The following is a 23,642-nucleotide window of genomic DNA, read 5'->3' as shown; positions in this document are numbered from 1 at the left end:
GGGACAAAAGCCACTGGATCCTACCCAATCTGTCCAGCTGTGTTGCTTGGTTGGACATACAATACGAGCCGTTTGCTGTGAAAACAAGCACACAGAGTTAGACATACTTGTTCGAGCCTGCAGAATGTTTTCCGGAAAGCAATCTTGGCCTGGGATGCGTCTGTGCAGAGATAGCTGGCAAAAGGGCCAGAGAAAAAGAAAGTCCAGAATAGGGAGGAAAGAGTCACATTGGTGAAATGCCACCAATGTCACCAGAGCATGGATCCCCAACCTTTTTGGAGCTTGTGGGAATTCTGACACAGTGGCCCATTCCGCACAAGTTAAATGTAGCAGGAGTGTGGCAAATTTCAAACGCTACTAATTTGCAGTTATGCACGACGTCACACACAATCTGCCACACTCCTGAAACAGACCCGCGAAAAGCGCTTCGTTTTTTTAAAAAAACCTGTTCTTAAAGGGAAAGGGGCTTTTCCGGAACATGGTAATAACCGCCCATTGGCTTCTCGTTTGATTGACGGCCAGGGGCAGGACAAAGCATGGAAAAAATCGCTTCCTTTCTAGCGATTTTTGGCGAGACCGGAAACCTGTGGGAAACGATTGAAACGCAACTGGATTCCACTACAAAGGCAGGTATGCGTTACGCCAAATTCCACTATTTTAAATTCTGCTTTTTCTTTCCGTAAGCAATTTTGCCACATTGATCCTTGTGTGGAATGGGTCAGTGTGATGGGCACAGCCTCAAATTGACGGACGCAGGAGGTGAAGCCAGCCGCAGGATGGCTGCTGCGGTTCCCCTTTAGTCACACTGTGAAAAGTTTTGCTATGTGGTGGCAGCTGCAGCCAAAGTAGCATTTAAAAAAAAAACTACAGTCAATCAGATCTCCTATGAAATCTGTGGGTTTAGTGAAGACATGGACACTTCAGCCCCAAATAGCAACACCTTGCTAGAACCAGAGAACCCTGAACACAGACAACCAGAACTATGGAACTTATATAGCCTCCCACCAGAGCAGGTGATTGGTCATTAATGGAGGCCTGTGATTGGTCCATAAGTCTGGTCTGTGATTAGTTAAGAGCCTGTGGCCAGCAACTAGGTCCCCTAGTTTCAAGATAACTCTGGACCTTGCTCCTTTAACAAGCTAGAAATGTGCTTTGGATAGCCAGCTTGGTGTAGTGGTGGAGGGTGAGGACTTCTAATCTGGAGAACTGGGTATGATTCCCCACTCCTCCACTTCCAGCTAGCTGTGTTACCTTGGGCCAGTTACAGTTCTCTCAAAGCTCTCTCAGCCCTACCTATCTCACAGAGTATCTGTTGTGGGAAGAGGAAGGGAAGGTGACTATAAGCTGCTTTGGGTGGTCAAAAGCAGGAACAAAGAAACAGCTCTTCTACTTCTACTTCTTCTGTCTTGAAAATGAAAGTTGGGATCCAAATGTCTACAACTCTGTTGTACAAAGACAAAACAGCTTCACCTCTGATCTTAATGGAGAAAACCTTCAGTCTCTTCCCACTAGCCTTTTCCTACTGGTTGCAACAAGTGAAGATATTGGAAAGCAGAGACTGTGGAATGGGTGACTATTTCCTGATTTGGGCCTGATTCTTATCTCAAAGAGTCATTCTTTTTTGTGCAGTTCACTGCTTTTGTGGCCGGCCTTTCATCAGCAGCACACGGATCAATCACCCTTCCCTTTGTCTTGAGTCAGAATGTAACAAGCTCCCTTAGATGTCTGTGTCACCTCTGTCAACCGACTTTGGAAAAAGATCCAAAGCCAAGATTTCGAAAATAAATACTCTTAGGAGGCCACCCACGGATGACTAAGCTCCGGAGACTGCCTTGGAGAGGAGGGAGAAAGGTCAACCTGCGAGCCACAAAGATAAGGCACAAAGGATTCTTGTGGCACCTTGAAGATGAATACGTTTATTAAGGGTGACATTTCTAAGTAATACAGTACACAGATCAGCAGAAATTATGCAACATTAAATCAGTATTTTTTTAAAGCCTTGAATTTTCTTGAAAACCTCTTTCTCTTGCAGCATCTTAATGGCCTGTTATGTATGGGTGTTCTCCTTTGCTTTCCCCGTGCTTGTCTTATCAGGTTTTCTTTTCTGTATGGATTTTCCTCCCTTCAGTGCTCAGTTCCCTTTCTGGTTGCTCTTTCCCCAAGTTTTCTTAGAGTGCTTTTGTACCAATTTCCCCCTTATTTCATTTCCAAGCAAAAGGTAACTCAAAAGCATTCAGATTCTCTCAGATTTCCTCCCTCTGCTCTTTTGCTGCCCCTCGAGGGTCACTACCTCCCCTGATCGAGGTTGTTCCATTTACGCTGTAGTTCCACCATCCTGCCCCCCATCATCAGTAAACAAGTTCCATTTCCCCCCACATTTTAAAATTTTCTTTGGACAGGCAGCATGAGTCTATCAATATGACACTATTGCTAGTCTCAGATCACTGAATTATAAAAAGTTAAATGATGGGGAAATAAAAGCAATTGCATGAGGTCCAGATCCCTGCTGGTGTTGATCAAAAATAAAGGGGGTGCATCAGCATGGATTTCCTGGCAAATAGATGGGGAAGAAATGGAGATAGTGACAGATTTTATTTTCCTGGGCTCCAAGATTACTGCAGATGGGGACTGCAGCAAAGAAATTAAAAGATGCTTGCTCCCGGGGAGGAAAGCTATGGCAAATCTAGACAGCATCCTAAAAAGCAGAGACATCACCCTGCCAACAAAAGTGCGTTTAGTCAAGGCTATGGTATTCCCAGTTGCAATGTATGACTGCGAAAGCTGGACCGTAAGGAAGGCCGAACGTCAAAGAATTGAGGCTTTTGAACTCTGGTGCTGGAGAAGACTCTTGCGAGTCCCTTGGACTGCAAGGCGAACAAACCGGTCAGTCCTAGAGGAGATCAGCCCTGACTGCTCCTTAGAAGGCCAGATCCTGAACATGAAACTCAAATACTTTGGCCACCTCATGAGAAGGAAGGACTCCCTGGAGAAGAGCTTAATGCTGGGAGCGATCGAGGGCAAAAGAAGAAGGGGACGACAGAGAATGAGGTGGCTGGATGGAGTCACTGAAGCAGTAGGTGCAAACTTAAATGGACTCCGGGGAACGGTAGAGGACAGGAAGGCCTGGAGGATCATTGTTCATGGGGTTGCGATGGGTCAGACACAACTTCGCACCTAACAACAACAACAATCAGCATGGAATGAAAGTGACATGAGATGTAAAGAGAGAGAGGTAGTGCCAGCCCTGCTTCACAAACCAGTGTGGACTTCTTTGGTGGACTGCCACCAAATTGTAACCCTGGCCAACCTTGCTCGGCTTCCAAGATCTACTTCAGCCTTTCTCAGCTTCTTTACCATTGAGAAGCCCCTGAAACATTCTTCAGGCTTCGAGAAACCCCAGAAGTCGCTCTATCGTGCAGAATATGGGTGAGAAGCAGAGCTATGGACATGCCCACCCAGGGCCCCTCCCCTTCCCGCCTCCTCCAGGCCCATCATTGGCCAATTTGGGAGGGTGGAGGGTGGGTCAACATGACCATCTATGGTCACATCACCCAATGAATGCTTAACAAATGTAATATGTAAAATGTAAAATGTTTAACAAATATATATTAAAAATTAATTAACTCCCATCCATTCAGAAACCCTTTTATGAAACCCTGGTTGAGAGAGCCTGATCGAATGAGATGGGGTCAGCCTGGGTGCACATTTATATTATTATTATAAAGAGCAGGTTGAGGGGGCCATAAGATGCGGGAAGGACAGCGTGGGATGTAATTATGCAGAGCTTCAAATGGGAGCAAGTAAAGTACAAAGGCCATTCACAATAAAATCTTATTAGCTTTTAAGGTGCTTCCAGACTTTTGTTTATTGTTTGGTACAACAGGGCTACCCAGAGAGAGAGAAAGAGAGAGAGAGAGATCAATTGCTTAGCTCCAGGTCCTAAAAAGCTTCGTCTACTCATTCCTCCGTGAGAGTAGACCGAATCAATGTTGATTTATTCGGGGAGGGGGACAGTCCTATTAAACAGCAGTCGAATCACATAGAGCTTCCGTTGATGAATTGGCGGGAGGTCATTTTAATCCACAAAGTTGAATGTTAATCAATGGGTTCTGCAAATTAGCACATTTTCCTCTGGGTTGGATTTTGTAGGAGATTGCTTCTTGTGGGCTCTTGAAACAGAAAATGACAGGCAAGAACGTTACAAGATTAATTTCTCCTCTAACAGGCAGTCGTAGCTTCCATCTATCACGTTGCCAGTGAGCCGTGGACTTCCGTCAGATTTTCCGAGTAGAACCTCCAGTGAGGTTTAGGTAATGCACCAGTTGGTATACAGCTAGGCAATTAATCGGGGGGCGGGGCAGGGGGGGAGAGACCGTCAATCCATTGGGGGGGGGGAAATCTTTACAGGGTTGACAGCCCAACCCAAAACCAGTCAGTAGCAAGAAGAATGTGTCAGCCTCAGGGCTCCCTTTGATCACAACCTTCACCAGGGTAAGAGTTCTTTGTCCACCTGTCTAGCAGGGAAAGTTACTATTTTCTACAATTTGTCTCTGAAAAATCATTGATTCTTTGTGGCTCTTCTTTCCCCCCCTATTAGGAATGTCTTATTCAGATGCTTCAGAGGCTGGCCATGTTGGTCTTCAGTGGGGCAGCAAGATTTGAGGGGCTACTAGAGAACAAGCATATTTGGGGCAGTAACGTATTAGGGTACGGCAAGTAGGGCGGAGTCCGGACGGCCGCCTCTCCCTACCCACGCCCAGGTTGGTGCCATGCAGCTGGCACATGCCAAGCCCCAATGCACAGGTGCCGTGCATGTAGCAGGCACACACCAATGCTGTGCACTCTGCTAAAGGATGTGGCAGGGGTGCAGCATTGTCAAGACGCTTCACGTCCGAGGAGGCTGAGGTGGGACTGACTTCCTGTCTCAAATCTTCGTAGAAGGACTCCACGGTGGCCCGATGACAACGCCAATGGAACGGACCTGCCTCCTGAGCAGCCAACCCTGAAACCTCTGGTGACAGAGTACACCAGTGGTTCTCAACCTGGGGGTCGGGACCCCTTTGGGGGTCGAACAGCCATTTACTAGGGGTCACGGCAGGGCGAGCAGCTTGGCAGGGGAGGGGGTACCACCACTGTTGCCGCTCCTCCTGAAGGCGCCCACCAATTTATATACAATTTATTAGCTACTGAGCTATTGTGGTGAACGCTCACTAACAGTGGTTCATTTGTTTGCTGCCGTTCTGTCCAGACAAGCCCAGTGGTTTCCCTTCTGAAATTTGGGAAGGCAAAACAATGAACCATAAAGATCGCTTCTGGCGACTGTTCAGAGATGACAGGAAGAAATGCCTGGCCTGGGCATCTTGCTCACCTTCCCCTCAGGTAGACAAACAAAGAGGACACACAGTGACAGGAATATACAATCCAAAAAAGGGAAGAAATTCTGTCAAGAGCTAACCGTAAATGGAGACTCTCATATACAGCATACATTGCATGGATTAATAAACATAATGAATCGCATAGAGAATCCACAATAACAGCTGTCAAAAACCCACAGGCTATTGACTCCCAAACACAGGGGTAGTAAAACTGCGGCCCTCCAGATGTCCATGGACTACAATTCCCATGAGCCCCTGCCAGCATTTGCTGGCAGGGGCTCATGGGAATTGGAGTCCATGGACGTCTGGAGGACCACAGTTTGGCTATCCCTTCCCAAACAGATGTATCAATATAGGAAAAGCCCTCACTGGATTTACTCAACGCAGTTTATCTTTAACCTGCCTGGTGGAAAGTTTCCATGCGGCAACGATGCCAATTGCGGCTGGAACAAATGCGGCACAAGATAAGGGCTCTAAATATAAACTGAGCATCTTCTTGCTGCCTCTTCAGGTAGGGCTGCCAGCTCTGGGGTCATTTCCTCACATCTGTAAAAATAGTGTCATGCCAGCCAAATGGCTTAGCGCTAAATATTATTGCACCTCCAGCCATCCCTCACCTCCTTGCCATCGCCTTTTCTTACCCTCCACAAATGCTGCTGGAAATGGCGGAAGAGAAGAACACAATTTAGATGTGACTCTCTTCTGCCTGTCAATCAAGCCAGACAGCCAATCCCCTTTTTCCTTTTTTTAAAGATCCTGTGATGCCCGCCAATACTTTTTTAAATTACTAGTTCTCTAATCACAGTTGCATAGTGCTTCTTCATTGCCACCGCTCATGGAATCACGAGTCTTGCTTCTTTTAAAAATAATCTCATTCCTGATTGGGGGGGGGGCGCTTAGAAAGGCGTGCTTTGTGCTACAACTTTGAGGGGAAATTTTTTTGTGCCTTTGCCTGCACAATTGAACACTGTTGCTCCAGGCAGTTCACTTAAAAAAAAAAAACTCCTGTCCCTGGGAGAAGGGAGAGGGAGGTGGATGCAAGGGGGGGACATTGGAGGTGAAGACAGAGCTTCTTCACCTCCATACCTTTCTTTGGCTGGTGGGCTGCTGGTTGCTCCCCATTTGATAGTGCTACATAGGTTGGTGAATCCACTTTTTGGGTTTCACCAACCAGCGCTTTAAAATGGAGGATGTAGCCGGCTGTTTACTACTCAGACACTGCATGTTGGCAACGTCATATAGAGGGGCCAGAATATAATGACAATTAAAGGTAAAGAATTCACTATTTTTAACAGGTGCGAAAATGGCCAGGATTTGGGAATACCTGGAGATTTTGAGAGTAGAACCTGAAGAGAATGAATGTGGAGAGGGGAGGGACTTCTGCAGGGTGTAAGAAAACCAAGATCCCAAAGGGGAGAGGGGAGGTATTTGGCAAAGGCACCAAACTTCTGTTTATTTCCACTGATCTCATCAGAAGCAGTTGCCTAATCACTGGAATGAGACTTTCCGCTCCAGTGACTAATTGCTCAGCGGTGCCAGGGCTTCTAGACTTATTTTCCCGTGTTTCAGCTGGGTTTCCTAACACCCAAGTGAGAATTAATTAAAAGCGGCTTGCAAAGCGCATATAAGTGCCCCAGGGAGAGATGGGATGTGATGTTCCAGGGGGAAAACAGCACACGCAGAAGCAGCGTTTTGCTGTTCTAAGCCCACTGGATTGGGAAGGGTGTAACTCTCTTTAGGATTACACCGATAATGTCGAAAAGACGAAACGAGGCTTTGCCTACGATGGACATAGATAAAATTGAAAGGGTACAGAGGAGAGCGACGAAGATGATCTGGGGCCAAGGGACCAAGCCCTATGAAGATAGGTTGAGGGACTTGGGAATGTTCAGCCTGGAGAAAAGGAGGTTGAGAGGGGACATGATAGCCCTCTTTAAGTATTTGAAAGGTTGTCACTTGGAGGAGGGCAGGATGCTGTTTCCATTGGCTGCAGAGGAGAGGACACGCAGTAATGGGTTTAAACTACAAGGACAACGATATAGGCTAGATATCAGGGGAAAAAATTTCACAGTCAGAGTAGTTCAGCAGTGGAATAGGCTGCCTAAGGAGGTGGTGAGCTCCCCCTCACTGGCAGTCTTCAAGCAAAGGTTGGATACACACTTTTCTTGGATGCTTTAGGATGCTTAGGGCTGATCCTGCGTTGAGCAGGGGGTTGGACTAGATGGCCTGTGTGGCCCCTTCCAACTTTATGATTCTATGATTCTATGAACTATAATTCCCATGAGCCCCTGCCATTCATGGGCCGGCAGGGGCTCATGGGAATTGTAGTCCATAGACATCTGGAGGGCCGCAGTTTGACTACCCCTGCTTTAATGCATGCTAAATGTCCCTGATTTTGATGGCTACTACCTCACTGGCAGTCTTCAAGCAAAGGTTGGATACACGCTTTTCTTGGATGCTTTAGGATGCTCTGGGCTGATCCTGCGTTGAGCAGGGGGTTGGACTAGATGGCCAGTCTGGCCCCTTCCAACTCTATGATTCTACTAGCATTCCAACCCAGTCCTCAGCATGGATGGAATTAGAGTTAATGGAGCTCCATTCACTGCCGCTTAATGTGGTGCCTTCCACGAGGACATGTTCAGGTGGGGAGCCAAGTCAAGCCGGAGAACAACGTTTGAGCCCGGCGGCCCCTTGAAGACTAACCCATCTTATTCAAGATATAAGCTGAAGAAATGTGTTTGCTGATGCAGGCTTATCTCTTGGACAAAACCTGGTTGGTCTTCAAGGTGCCACTGGACTCAGTTTATTCTGCAGCTTCAGACTGACAGGACTACCCTCCAGAATCTATAATCAGAGTGCTCAGCTTTTAAATGGCTCCTCTAGCTAGTCACAGTCCTGATTGAGCTGTTCCGACTGAGTAGTAATATCAGGGCTCGCTCAGCCTCACGTCCCTCACAGGGTGTCTGTTGTGAGAGGAGGAAAAGGAAGGCAATTTAAGCTGCTTTGAGACTTCTTTGGGTAGAGAAAAGTGGCATATAAGAAGCAAGTCTTCTTCCTCCTCCTCTCTCTCAGCCGCACCTCCCTCACAGGGTGTCTGCTGTGGGGAGAGGAAAGGGAAGGCAATTGTGAGCTGCATTTGAGACACCTTTGGGTAGAGAAAAGCAGCATATAGGAACCAATTCTTCTTCTTTCTTCTTTCTTCTTTCTTCTTTCTTCTTTCTTTCTTCTTTCTTCTTTCTTCAAGAGGAAAGTGGTCTGCTTAACTGTGGGACTGGGACAGTCTCAGTGAGGCTGTAATCCAAGACTTTTTTCCTGGGAGTAAGCCCCATTGAATAAAATGGGACTTACTTCCAGGTAGACCTCCAAGCATACACATTTAGCAACGCAGCCTCTATTTCCCGCATAGCCATACAGCTGCACAGTTTGTCTTTTTTTTTTTTAAGTTGCTAGACAGAGAGAAAATGAGCACCAGGCATCAGACTGCATTCCACAATCCAGCTAGGCTGGGTGCAGAATTCCTTTCCCAGGAGAAGAAGGCAGACCACTTTGTGCTTGTTGGCCTGGCCAAATACCAGGGCACTGCTGTCACAATTCATCTCCAGATGACCAAGATCCTGGAGAAAATGGCTGCCCCAGAGAGTAGACTCTATGTAGGGTTTCCAGCTCTGGATTGGGAAAAACTTGGAGAATTTGGGGGTGGGACCTGCAGAGGGCAGGGTTTGTAGAGGGGAAGAATTTCAGTGGGGTATAACACCATACAGCAAGGATGGTCAAACTGTGGCTTTCCAGACGTCCATGGACTAGCCCCTGCCAGATGAAAAATTCTAGGTCCTGTTCATTATCCGGTCCTTGGAAGCTAGAGAATTTCTCCTTTGGCTTCCAAGGACTGGATAATGAACAGGACTTAGGATTTTTGATTTATATATTATTGTATTATTGCATACATCTGTGTACACACAAATTATTTTTGGCTGTTATCTCTTTTGTGTGCACAGCATGCTGTACTTCTGCACATGGAGCCAAGCCTTCCAGATCTTCTGTTCAAGAGGCCTGAATTTACAGCACGTTTCAAATTATTTATGAAGGCAGGATCACAAGCCAGCCAGGCATTAAGCATGATGAATGCTACTTGGTTTCTTTGGGAGAGTTAGGGAGCGGTTCCAGTCTCAAGACATTGATTTAAAGTTCTCAGATGCTCAAAAAGCCTTGTCTCAAGAATATGATTTAAGGTCCAAAACTCAAAACCCAGCTTTACCGGTTTGCAGTTTACAAGAGAGGTTTGTATCTTACCAACAGCTGTCTTTCTGATTCCGACATTTACCAGCCTGGGAGTAAAGCCTCAGAATCTAAATAAAAGAAATCTAAATAAATAAAGAAGCTAATAGGGGAGAGACCAGATTCATTCATTCATTCATTCATTCATTCATTCATTCATTCATTCATTCATTCATTCATTCATTCATTCATATCATCATTAAGAATCCCAGTAAAACCCCCATTAAAAGGACATACCAATACAATATAAAAATACACATCGAACAGGTGAAATAAGCCCCACGCCCAAGACTAATACCCACTGGGGAGGAGAGGGGGCCTAGCTGGTAATGCCCAGGTGCTAACACTTACCCTGGGAGGGGGGTGTGTGGTTATGACTTTATTTATTATTTTTGGATCATTTTCTTCAGGATTGAAATGACTCAGATAACTGAGAGAGCTGAGAGAGGCCTTTTGATTTCGCCCAAAGTCCCTTGCCTCGCCCACAGCAATTGTACCTGAATTCGTTTGAAGAAGAAGAGTTGGTGTTTATACCCCGCTTTTTACTGCCGAAAGCCAGTCTCAAAGTGGCTTACAAATGCCTTCCCTTCCTCTCCTCACAACAGAAAACCCGGGAAATAGGTGGGGCTGAGAGAGCTCTGACAGGACTGCTTGGTCAGAACAGCAATATCAGGACTGTGACTTAGCCCGAGATCACCCAGCTGGCTGCATGTGGAGGAATGGGGAGTCAAACCCAGCTTGCCAGATTAGAAGCTGCTGTTCTTAACAAAGAATAAGTCTTCGTTGGTCTCAAAAGATGCTATTGGACTCAGATTTTGTCGTGCTCCTAATCACTACCCCATGCTGGCTCTCACCGGTTTCCAGTCTGAAACCTCATCGCTATCCAGTTGATTAAGTACAAAAAAGAAAAAGGAATGAATCTCCAGCAGCCAGCCCTTCCCAGACTAGAAGCTTTTCCCCCTCCACAACCCAGGATTGCCAAGAACTTGTCTAAATGAGCCAAGCGCAACAGACAATGCCTTCATCCTCTTAAAGGCCGGCCTGTAAACATTGCTCTTCATATCTTAAAGTCTTCAGACAAAGCCCTGTTGATTTGGCAAGCTTTACAAAATCCTTAAAAAGACTGACACTTACAAGGGGAGGGTGGAATGTACTGGGCAATAATCAGCATGAGAAATCTGTTCCTCAGAGCCCTGAAGATCCCAACCGGTGCCAACTGCAGTTCCACGGAAGCGTCCGTATTTCGAGAGAGAAGGATTGTGGGTTCTCCGTGAGGGAGCAGAAGGGTCTCTGTTTCCAGGGCAGTGCTGCCAACAACGATTCAGGAAATTCCTTGGATAAATCAATAGACTTCACTAAGTTTGGTGTAGTGGTTACGAGTGCGGACTTCTGATCTGGAGAGCCGGGTTCGATTCTGCACTCCCCCACATGCAGCCAGCTGGGTGACCTTGGGCTCGCCACAGCACTGATAAAGCTGTTCTGACCGAGCAGGAATATCAGGGTTCTCTCAGCCTCACCCACCTCACAGGGTGTCTGTTGTGGGGAGAGGAAAGGGAAGGCAACTGTAAGCCGCTTTGAGACTCCTTTGGGTAGAGAAAAGCAGCATATAAGAACCAACTCTTCTTCTTCAGTAATATCAGGGCTCTCTCAGCCTCACCCACCTCACAGGATGTCTCTTGTGGGGAGAGGAAAGGGAAGGTGACTGTAAGCCGCTTTGACACTCCTTTGGGTAGAGAAAAGTGACATATAAGAACCAACTTTTCTCTTCTCAATGGTCGAATTAGTGTGAGGAATGCACTATTCCATGTGTAGTTAAAAATGTTATGTTTTAAAATTAGGATGACTATATATGTTTTTAACATATTTAATTAGTGTACTTTATGTAATAAATATTTGAAAAAAATTAACAATTATTTTTGCAGCTCAACCTTTGGGTTCCTAACTTTTCTGATTAGGTTGGGTTTTGGTTTCCCCTTTTTGCTTTTGCGGAATTCCAAAGCTGCCTGCAGGTTCACAAAGGCTGGGGGCCCCATCCTGTGTCTTTAACCCTCACAGTCTGACCTCCCAAAATGTAGCGAATGAAACTTTTCCTGCCATGCTGCTAAACTGCTGAGAACAACACTCCAACATTTCTGCAAGTCAGGCTGCCCTTAATGACATGTTGGCCTTGCCAGGAGAACAAACTGGGAACAGTACCATCGATACCTGAACGCTCCACATGGTATCTGGGGAGTTACACGCTGCCTCAGCTTAATTCCTTTCTCCGACTATCGCAACCGTTCTCTGCTGACTCCTTCCATCGGTCTGTTCCCTCCCTCCCCCTCCTCCCCCCCCCCCTTTTCTCAGTCTTTAAAGTAACCAAACCATCCGAGCCTAGAGGAGCCGATCTTATCCCGTTTGGCCTGCTGCCCCTGGCCTGCATCCCAGTTGCGAGATTTCTATTTATTGGGATTAGAAAGCAGGTGTATGCGGGAGGGAACTTCTTGCTGGAGCTAATGCCGGAGTAGTAAAGGTAAAGGTAAAGGTAAGGGTCTCCCCTGTGCAAGCACCGAGTCATGTCTGACCCTTGGGGTGACGCCCTCCAGCGTTTTCATGGCAGACTCAATACGGGGTGGTTTGCCAGTGCCTTCCCCAGTCATTACCGTTTACCCCACAGCAAGCTGGGTACTCATTTTACCGACCTCGGAAGTATGGAAGGTTGAGTCAACCTTGAGCCGGCTGCTGGGAGCGAACTCCCAACCTCATGGACAGACAGCTTCAGACAGCAAGTCTTCAGATAGCCTTACCACTCTGCACCACAAGTAAGCAGTAGTAAATACAGCTTGCCATTTTGAAAACCTAGAGCTGCTGGTCCTTTCTGCCCCTGGAAGGGGACACCAGGGACAACGGCTTCATACATTCCCAGCTTCCTCATTTGTTTTCCTCACGAGTAGAACAACTCCATGATGACATTCTGTGAAGGCCATTTAAGTTCTTTTGTTAAACAAGGGTCATCATTCAGGTGAACTTACCTTTTCAAGTACTTTGTGAAGAACAATCGTTCTGTTGGAGGGATATACTTGAGAAAATATATCCAGTTACTAAGTAAAGAGGCTTGTGGCTTCTTTAATTTAAGAAATAAATTGGGGGGGGGGTTCTGCCTCATGTGGGATTGTTTGCTAATTTCCATTTGACCAGGTGGCCAACTTGAATCATCGAAGCATAGTGCTTTTTGAACACCACCCCTTATGGGATCACGAGATCTTTGAGGCATTTAAAAACTAATATCGCTCCTGATTTTTTTGTGGGGGGACTTTTGAGAGGCATGCTTTGTGCTACAACTTTGGAAAAAATTTATTTTCTGCCATCGCCTGCACGCTTGTCCGCCTATTCGTTGCTCCAGGATGTTAGCCATTTTTTAAAAGAAATTCCTGTCCCCAGGAACAAGGGAAAGTGAGGCGGGTGCAAGGTCGGGATGAGATGGGTACCTTTAGCACATTTGAGCCTCCATACCTTCCCTCTGCTGGTTGCTCTTTCTTAGCTAGCGCTTAATAGGTTGGGGAATCTACGATGCAATTCCCCAATTAGTGCTTTAAAATGGAGGATGTAGCCATCCGGTTACTGCCCAGACGCTGGATGTGGGCGACGTGCTGCATGCTACATTCTTTTTACTCCATAAAAGCATGTCTCTCTGTTCATTCAGAAAGCTGGGATGGTGTTTGTTTTCTGGGTTAACCGTATGCTGAGAAAACATAATTGCCCTGCGATACCTTATCAGTGGGGTCAATATACACCTCGGCAGCTGTAATGTGCAAAGTGGGAGGCATTGCAGTGCCCTGGAACTCTGGTATTTGTGCATTGGCTGGAAATGATCTGGAAAAGTGATTTCTGGGGAAAGCCTGAAGGGGAAATAGAATCCGGAAGAAGGACTGCTTGTCAATGAGTAGGAGGTGGTACAGTCATGAACAGAGGGGCCCCAGCTCAGGGTCAGAACATCTGCTTGGCATGCAGAAGGCCCAGGTTCAACCATCTCCAGCTAAAGGGATCCAGTAGGAGTTGCTGTGCAAGACTTCCAGCCAAGAGCGGCTGCCGGTCTGAGCAGGCAATTCTGGCCTATAGATCAATCTCCTGATTCAGCACAAGGCAGTTTCATGTTTTGATATGTATGCTATAGTCCTCTGATCTTTCCCCATCCTCATCACATTTTCTTTGGGCCCACTCTTTAGGAAGATCTGAGTCAAATTGGATCTGCCCACTGGTGTGAGCAGGGAGGGGGCAGATAGTTGGACTTTGTCCCTTGGCAAGAGTCAGCCACGGACTGTCAGTCAAAGGGTTAAACTGTTTGTTTACAGTTGTTGCCATTGGGGACAGGCAGGGTCAAATGGTCTGTTTTCATATGCAGGTTTGTCAGGCTGCACCATTCCCTGGCTTGTCACATACACAAGTTTGGCAGGAAGTGACAAATTCTCCTTCCTACCTTTGTTTGAGAAGAGCATCTTCCATCTTCACCATGTAACAGCTAAGGTGTCGAGCCCCTGAATGAGCTATAGGAAGCCATGCATTTTCTTGTCTTCCAGTTTCCCCTATCCTGTTTAGCTAGTAAAATTGTCTTTTTATATACAGTACAACTCCTTATCTGATCTCCTCATTTATAGAATAACACTGCCAGATGTATATTTTTTTACCAGCACAGATTTCCACACCACCCGGACCCTATCCATGCCATTTTTTATCTATGTCGGAGGGCTTTTTGCCAATTTCTTAAAATGCCTAGCTGATATGTTACCCTGATTTGCATGGTCCAGGCTAGCCCAATTATGTCAGATCTCAGAAGCTAAGCAGGGTCAGTCCTGGTTAGCACTTGAATGAGAGACCACTGCAGAAGTCCAGGGTCACTATGCCGAGGCAAGCAATGGCAAACCGCTTCTGAATATCTCTTGCCTTGAAAACTCTTTGGGGTCACTGTAAGTTGGCTGCAACTTGACAGCACTTTTAAACCCCCGTTGCTGAAACACTACTGTGATGTTGTTGCTACTGACTTACAGAGAATTATTTTGTCCAAGATCATATAGCCTAAACTTGTTTTGCAATTGTTCACACATTAGCAAAGCAGGGAATATGACTTTGATAAGGTCCATGAGACCATGAGATGGTACTGAGGATTCACGCACACGCACACGCACACACAAACACACACACACATATTTTATGTGGTGTCCAGAGTATTATTCTTTAGTGTGTGTCTAGTTACATGTTAGTGAGGCATCCAAATCCTTCACCAATGACATTTTAAAATTACTTGTACTGCCAGGGTAGTGCACCAAACAGCAGCAGTAACTTATTTGGTAACCATATTAATATAGCTTAAAATTCCCTGCATACCTCCTGCTCCATTTTTTAATTGCTTTATTTATTTGCAGGGCTGCTTGTTAGGGTTCAAGTAAGCTGGCATAGAATAGCAGCTAAGAGATCAAGCTATGAAAAAGTCCCCAGACTTCTACCATGAACTAACCAGTTGGCCTTAGAACATCATGCTCAGCATCACCTATGCTATTTGAAAAAGGAGTATAAAACAACCTTCGAAAACAAGTTTACCATATTCCAAATTGGTGATAAGAGATCACTATGTAGTTAAAAATTCTGGTTCAGTGCAGGGTGGTTCCCAACCCCTAAACCAAACTAAAGCATAACGCCCCAAACCGGCCTTTTTGGATGCCCCTTTAAATCTAATGGCTGATGGGTAGAACTGCTCCACTGCTGGTTTGAATGGCTGGCAGACATTTCACAAGTCAACTGGTGAAATGGCTCACAGGTGAAATGGCTACCAGCCATTTAAACCAAACAAGTCAGCTGCAGACACACGCTGCTCAGCTGATAGGTTTAAGTGACCAGAACAGCTAGACCAGACAAAAGTAAGGAACATGTTCAGAGGTGCCAAATCAGCCCAATTCCATGCTGAATTCTGGCTCATGAACCAGTTCATGTCCATCCCTATTGGTGACACGATGCCTGGTTTGAGAGCTGGCCAAGAGGGTCTATGTTAATCATTGCAGAGTATAAAGGATTTTTTAAAAGGTCCATTGTCATGTGTGAACCCCTTCTGGTTGTTTAGGGTTTTCCAGGCTGTGTGAACCCCTTCCTTTCACTCAGAACTTTGTAAGTTTCATCCATGCTTGCTAGGTTTCTAAAAGAAGTCTGTAGGTTTTGTTCATGTTTGCTAGCTTTCTAAAGGAAGTCATAGAGGCCAGTATGTTGAGAGATGATAAACAGAAAGTGAGATATTCTCCATTCCTCCTGCTAGTTTGGAATCAGAGATCTATGGTTGGCACTTACTGAAAGACTCCTCCCCCAGGAATATAAACAAGTCTTCATTATACCACAGGCCAAAGAGCTCGCATGAAATCATCACAGAATTCTTGAGGTGGAAAGCTGCCAGTGCCACAAACAAATATGTCATGTGAAAATTGAAATGACTTTTTGTCTAAAATAGATCTAGGTTGGTACTCAAGAAGCACTCAGAATGCCTTCTGAACCCCTATATTAGTGCTATTATTAAGCGAAAACATTTACCTGCTGGGCTAACATAATCTATCTTTATGTAGATGAGATACTTAAAGGCTTCTGTAATTTTAGCTGCTAAAACCACAGGATCCATGTCCTCTGGCACAAGAGTCTTGTGTAGCCTGTTCAGAAAGAAACTAGAATCCCCATGCCTGTGGAGGTATTTTAAATTCACAAAATTAGGCAGCATAGAATCATGGAGAGCTGGAAGGGGCCATACAGGCCATCTAGTCCAGGGGTAGTCAAACTGCGGCCCTCCAGATGTCCATGGACTACAATTCCCATGAGCTCCCTGCCAGTGAATGCTGGCAGGGGGCTCATGGGAATTGTAGTCCATGGACATCTGGAGGGCCGTAGTTTGACTACCCCCTAGTCCAACCCCCTGCTCAACGCAAGATCAGCCCAAAGCATCCTAGTTTGTTTGTTTGTTTGTTTGTTTGTTTCTTCAGTTTATTGTCTGGGGAGGACAGGGACCTCCTTCAGTGGGGTACAAGAGTCAGCCCTCCAGAGAATCCTCCCCAGACTCCATCCCCAAATCTCCCAGTTCTCCAATCTGGAGCTGGCCTCCTTATCCAACATGCCCCCACCCCCCACCCCACCCCGCACCAGAAGCTATGGGGAACTGACAACCCTCCATAGCCTTCTTTATCATCAATAGTAATGAAATTACTAGTGATTAGTCACGTAGAAAGAAACCTGCTTTTAATGGTACGCAAATGTTGTTCCCATTTCCTAGCCAGCCAGCTCCTGTAACCTTATGAGAAACACAGAGTGGGTTGGTTTCCCATTGCTAGATCATTCATTTGTTTAAGCAAAAGCAAATGCAAAAAGGGGAGGGAGGGAGGGAGGGAGAAAGAGGAAGGAAGGAGGAGGGAAGGAAAGAAGGCACAGGCAGGTAGGCAGGTAGGCAGGTAGGCAGGTAGGCAGGTAGGCAGGTAGGCAGGTAGAAAGAAAGAAAGAAAGAAAGAAAGAAAGAAAGAAAGAAAGAAAGAAAGAAAGAAAGAAAGAAAGAAAGAAAGAAAGAAAGAAAGAAAGAAAGAAAGAAAGAAAGAAAGAAAGAAGAGAGGGAGGGAGGGAGGGAGGGAGGGAGGGAGGGAGGGAATGTGTGCTGTTGACAGATCAACTTCCAACCTGTACAAGGTCTATTTCCCCATCTGCCTCACCCAGGCAACATTTCACTTTGCCATGGCAACACCCCTTCATTCATGCCTGCATTCACGTTTCTCTGTTGTATTTGTTATCAGATCCATCAAAGGCACCCTGGTGCGGGAATGAAGAGTTAGAAGTCCCAGGATGTCAAATCTTCCCATAGCCCATCCTGACATTTACGGAATCCTTATTGATACGACTTTCAACATTTAGGTTGATTTTTAAGATGAAAAGTCATGGCTGTTCAGCCTAATTTGTGTAGGAGGCGATGTCGGGACAATAAGAGATTTTATTAGGCAAATCTGAAGCAAATGGGTCTGCAAAATGCTCTGGAGCTGCAGGTGACTAACACAAAGACTGTGGTGGTTTTGAGCAGTTTGTGTCAACATTGTGTTGTTGATGTAGCCAACTTCTGTTTTGCTGGTTTTTTAAAAAAATTCTTGAATGTATAGATCAGGGGTAGTCAAACTGCATCCCTCCAGATGTCCATGGACTACAATTCCCAGGAGCCCCTGCCAGCGAATGCTGGCAGGGGCTCCTGGGAATTGCAGTCCATGGACATCTGGAGGGCCGCAGTTTGACTACCCCTGGTATAGATGTTTGGCTTTGAGGCTATTTAACCTTATGAAAACTGTAAACTGTAAAGTCAGCTGGGCAGGAATGGCATGTAAGGTGCTCAGTTTTGTCCTTGAAATTACCTGAAGATTTGGGCGGTGAAGCCTGAGGAAGGTGGGGTGTGGGGAGGGTCTTCTGTGAGGTAAAAAGTCATATACCTTCCCAATCAGCCATGTTCTGTAGGTGAACCGATCTCTGTCGTCGGGGGATCAGTTAAAATCCTAGAAAATCGCCAGCCACCATCTGGAGGTTGGCAACCCAGCGGCCAGGTAGTCCAGTTCACTCCCTGCTTTGTACCTCTCAAATTTTAGAATCACAGATTGGAATTTTTTCCTCCTCTTTGAGTCACAGCTGACTTAGGGTAAGCCTGTCGGGTTTCCAAGACAAGGGATTTCCAAAGTGGAAATACGGGTAGGGTAAGTTCCGCAGGTAGGGTAAGTTCCGCAGGGGGGGTACGGGTAGGGTAAGTTCGGCAGGGCCTGTAAAACCAAGCTCTTCCACTTGGCCTGCAAACACGTATATCGTGTTTTCAACTGAGATTTGTTCATGTTTTAACGGTTGTTAAACGCTCAAGACCACCTGGCGGTGAGAGGCAGCATATAAATGTAATAAATAAATCAATAAGCATGCATATTTTGCAGCACTAATATGTAGGAATGTATGCCTTTTGGGTAGTGTGTCCTGTAGCTAGGATTTTAATCAGCAGAAGACAACCTTCTGTTTCTGAGGCTACAGAAATTCCCCAGTCACACCTGACTGGAGTATGGGCATGTGGCAGGAATCTTTGGTATGAGAACAGAGATAAGATTTCTTGGTAGGGATGTCAGTCTCCAGACAGGACCTGGGGATCCCCCAGTTTATAGCTCATCTCCAGGTGACAGGGATCTGTTCCCCTGGAGAATATGGCCATTTTGGAGGGGGGGCATCTTTGAGGTCCCTCCCCGCCCCAAATCCTGCCCACTCTTGGCTCCACCCCCATAGCCTCCAGATACTTCCCAGCCCAGAGCTGGCAAATGTAATTCTTGACCTTGTAGTGCCCTTTTCACAATACTCTCAATGGATGGAAATCCTCAAATATACAGTTCCACGAAGAAGACGACAAATTGGTTTCTATACTCCACTTTTCTCTACCAGAAGGAGTCCTCAAAATGGCTTATAAACGGCCTTTTCCTTTCTCTCCCCACAACAGACACCCTGTGAGGTAGGTGGGGTTGAGAAAGCTCTAACAGAACCGCTCTGCGAGAACAGAGGTTAGATACACACTTTTCTTCAAGCAAAGGTTGGATACACACTTTCCTTGGATGCTTTAGGATGCTTTGGGCTGATCCTGCATTGAGCAGGGGGTTGGACTAGATGGCCTGTATGGCCCCTTCCAACTCTATGATTCTATGATTCTATGATTCTATGATTCTATGATTCTATGATTCTATGATTCTATGATTCTATGATTCTATGATTCTATGATTCTATGATTCTATGAACAGCCCTCCAAGAACTGTGACTAGCCCAAGGTCACCCAGGAGGCTGCATGTGGAGGAGAAGTGGAGAATCAAACCCGGCTCTCCATATTAGTGGCTGTTGCTCTTTAACCACGACACAGGGTCTCCATTCCAGATCGAATACCACTCATCAGACTGACGGTTGACACGCAATATGTATGATAACCAGGCCTGGATCTGTAGGCAGACAGGGCAATTAGATCCCTAGTGATAGGGATGGTGTGGGCCGCGTTGCATCACTTTCAGTGCCCCAAGCATTTCGGGTTTTACTGCGGGTCCAAATTGTTATCCCCGTTCCGCAGGCAGCTTGCAGAAAGGAAAACCGCAGCTCGCTCGAGGCCGCTTGGCCATACAAAGAAGGCACTGCACGAATCCGGGGGATAAAGCATTTGCCCAGTCCAATTTAAGTTTCGTAATGAGAACAGAGGATCTCTGAGAATGATACACAAGCCTCTTCTGAGGGTGTCCAAAGACATTTTAATGGTTCCAAAGCCATATTCGGAACTAGTAGCTCAGAGACAGAAACATTCAAATGGGACGGGGTTAAAACTAGGGATGCGTTCTCCGGAAGACTCTTCAGCCGCTGATTTGTTGAGGCAGCATTTCTCAAACTGGGCCCGGTAGGTCCCTGCATCCTTTGTAAGGACTGGCTAGGGTGAATGCTTCTAAAACACTCACGGTATTCTAGCAATGTATCCCAGGGGAAAGAGGTAAAACCATAGTAAGAACATAAGAGAAGCCATAATGGATCAGGCCAAGAGCCCATCTAGTCCAACACTCTGTGTCACACAGTGGCCAAAACCCAGGGGCCATCAGGAGGCCAACCAGTGGCTTTAAGAACCTAAGAGAAGCCATGTTGGATCAGGCCAAGGGCCCATCCAGTCCAACACTCTGGGCCATTCCGCACCGGGATCCATGTAGCAAATTGTTTGCTAAACGAAAAATCGCCATTTTAAATAGTGGAATTCGGCGTAACGCATACCTGCCTTTGTAGTGGAATCCAGTTGCGTTTCTATCGTTTCCCACAGGGTTCCGGTCTCGGCAAAAATCGCTAGAAAGGAAGCGCTATTGCTGAGCTGTGTCCCGCCCCTGGCCGTCAAGCAGCCAATGGGTGGCCGTTAGCATGCTCCCAAAAAACCACTTTCCCTTTAAGGAAGGTTTTTAAAAAACACACACACACGTTGCAACGAATATGCGTTGATTCGTTGCAACGGAGAGACCCATCCAGCTAGCAGGTGATGTTTGAGCTGCCGTTTCATTGTTGCCACGCTCCCCCCGAGTGCGCGATTTTCGGCCGAAAACAGTGTGAAAAATAAAGTGAAAATTAACCAGCAAACGGGTCTCTGCGATGCTTGTGCTTGGTGACTTTAAACAGAGGGACTGCAGCCGGGGAAGCCTCACTGGGTAAACGAAGACTTGCTGGTGCGTTGATCTCCGCTCGCTCGGAGAAAAAAAAATGGCGATCGCTTCGCTGGAAGATCAGAGGAGAGAGCCAGGGGGAGGGACTTTGCAGAAACCGCAACAATGGTAACGCACAGAACTTTCCCGCTAGTGTTGCAGATTGGTTGCAGGAGTGTAGCGCTTTCCGGAGGGTGAATCCACTTTTTGGGATTTCCCTGAAAGCGCTACAACGAAGCGCTTTTTGCGGATCGGTTTCAGGAGTGTTGCAGATTGTCAACGACATTGTGCATAGCGGCAAAACTGTAGCAATTTCAATTAGTAACCATTGTGCTATTTTGGACGAATGTGGAACGGCCCTCTGTGTCACACAGTGGCCCAAACCCAGGGGCTATCAGGAATGGGGCCAGAACTAGTTTTCTGCCACTCTGAAGGGCTGTTGACAGCTCTACCATCACTTCTCCAGTTGGGGCAGGATGTGAAATCTATAATTTTGTTGGCTAGAGTGTTACATAATCACATGCCCAATAAACCACTTTTATGCTTGCTTAAAAAAAAACAAAATTCCTAATTTGAACCTCTCTCTCTTTGTATAAAAATGCACATATACACAAATGCATGCATTTTTGCAGAGATTAACCCAATTCTTTGCATACGTCTGCATGACTAAAATCTATCTGAACACAATCTGCATCTGTATCCGTCGAAAGCTTTTGAATAAAACATTTTTGGTCTTAAAGGTGCCACTGGACTCAAACTTTGTTCCGCATACATGTGTAAGATGTGACAATGTTCAACATGGGGAATTTAACTCCAGGATTCAATTTAGAAGCTGTAACATGGCTTTGTGCTCCCTCTCTTTGAAAAATTTCCAGGATCATTCCAGATTGATTTCTTTTTTTGGAGCTGGGGAATATTTGTGGGGAAACCTCTGACAAAAGAAACATCATTTGAGAAATCTATGCACAGCTGGGACCAGATGAAGTAAGATCAATGATGCAGCTGGACAGATTTATTGAGCCAACGAATAAACAAACATTTCAAAGAGACCAAAGCTAGAGATTAAGCACGCTGGCTCCAATGAACAGGGCCAACATAACATTGATGGCCCAGGGCCTTGCCTGAGCCTTTTAGGGCTGCTTGCCTAGTGTGCAATGCACAAACAGAATGATCACAAGGCTGAAAAACCTTTGATGATTGTTATTCAACTGCAGAAGAATAGAAATACATATTGACACAGGTGGGGTGGATGACCAAATAGTACCTGTGCACCAAACAATACAATTGTTGTTGTTAGGTGTGAAGTCGTGTCCGACCCATCGGGACCTCATGGACAATGATCCTCCAGGCCTTCCTGTCCTCTACCATTCCCCGGAGTCCATTTCAGCTCACACCGACTGCTTCAGGGACTCCATCCAGCCACCTCATTCTCTGTCGTCCCCTTCTTCTTTTGCCCTCAATTGCTCCCAGCATTAGGCTCTTCTCCAGGGGGTACTTCCTTCTCATGAGGTGGCCAAAGTATTTGAGTTTCATCTTCAGGATCTGGCCTTCTAAGGAGCAGTCAGGGCTGATCTCCTCTAGGACTGACCGGTTTGTTCACCTTGCAGTCCAAGGGACTCGCAAGAGTCTTCTCCAGCACCAGAGTTCAAAAGCCTCAGTTCTTTGACGCTCAGCCTTCCTCATGGTCCAACTTTCGCAGCCATACATTGCAACTGGGAAGACCATAGCCTTGACTAGACACACTTTTGTTGGCAGGATGCTGAGGACAGTTCCAAAAGGCAAAACAATACAATTACCTGAGATTAAATACCTCTGCATTGGAGATGGGGAGAGATGATGCCCTTATGGGTCAAGCCAATAATCTGGGGACTCCACCACCCTCATCTCACCGGACCACCCCGCAGCCACTGAGCCAGCCCCCCAAAATTGCTGACAGGTTCTGAAAAGCTGCTTCCATGTCTCCCCCCGACCAGCCTCCAAAGGTTTACATAAACCTTTGAGGGACCGCCTTTTGCCCTATATGAGGGACCACCTTTTGCCCTATATCCCCCGCAGGGCTTTACGCTCTGTGGGGGCTAACCTACTGGTCGTTCCCGGCCCCAAGGAAGCCCGCCTGGCCTCGACTAGGGCCAGGGCCTTTTCGGTCCTGGCCCCAACCTGGTGGAATGAGCTCCCGGAAGAGCTGAGGGCCCTGCGGGAATTACCAGCATTCCGCAGGGCCTGTAAGACGGAGCTCTTCCGCCAGGCTTATAACTGAGGCTGGGCGGAAAGAAGATCAGCCCCCCCCTCACAAACTGGCGGTAGAGAGCGTCACCCCCTTGCCGTAGATGAGGATGCGGAGAGCAAATGAGTAGATTACGCCATCGCTGTTACAATTACTGTAAATTATTGGTTTTTATTGTCATTTTATGGTTTTAGGGGACGGGGTTATGTAAGCCACCTCGAGCCTTCGGGGGGAGGCGAGGTATAAATATAATAATAATAATAATAATAATAATAATAATAATAATAATAATAATAATAATAATAATAATAAACTATAGCGATTTCGTCCTTTAGCCTTGAGATTAGGTCAATTCGACATAACCATAACATCAGCATTGGCTACCGAGATCCTCCTTATGCAAGCCGATCTAAAACAGCATTCCAAAAGACAGCCAGGTACCTACTTGCCTGCAAGCTAGGCCTGCTGATTTAGGAAAGAATTCTGGACGCCAAAATCGTATCCAGTTTCTATTAGCTGAGCAAAGGTGGGAGAAGTCTTGGAGCCAAGTACAATGATCCCCTGTCA

General features: G+C 46.3%; 1 long non-coding RNA gene across 1 annotated transcript; it reads right to left on the bottom strand.

The window, feature by feature from the left end:
- Nucleotides 1-3,862: 3,862 nt before the first annotated feature.
- Nucleotides 3,863-11,947, bottom strand: LOC143831384 (uncharacterized). The gene is made up of 3 exons (XR_013228867.1): nt 11,856-11,947; nt 9,666-9,721; nt 3,863-4,169 (listed from the first exon to the last, which is right to left on the bottom strand). It is a non-coding gene; the product is annotated as an uncharacterized LOC143831384 (long non-coding RNA).
- Between the last annotated feature and the right edge of the window lie 11,695 nt (nt 11,948-23,642).

This window comes from Paroedura picta, chromosome 3 (genome assembly GCF_049243985.1).
Source record: "Paroedura picta isolate Pp20150507F chromosome 3, Ppicta_v3.0, whole genome shotgun sequence".
Taxonomy (NCBI): domain Eukaryota; kingdom Metazoa; phylum Chordata; class Lepidosauria; order Squamata; family Gekkonidae; genus Paroedura; species Paroedura picta.
The sequence above is the reverse complement of the archived record's forward strand: the minus strand, read 5'-3'. Positions and strand labels throughout refer to the sequence as shown.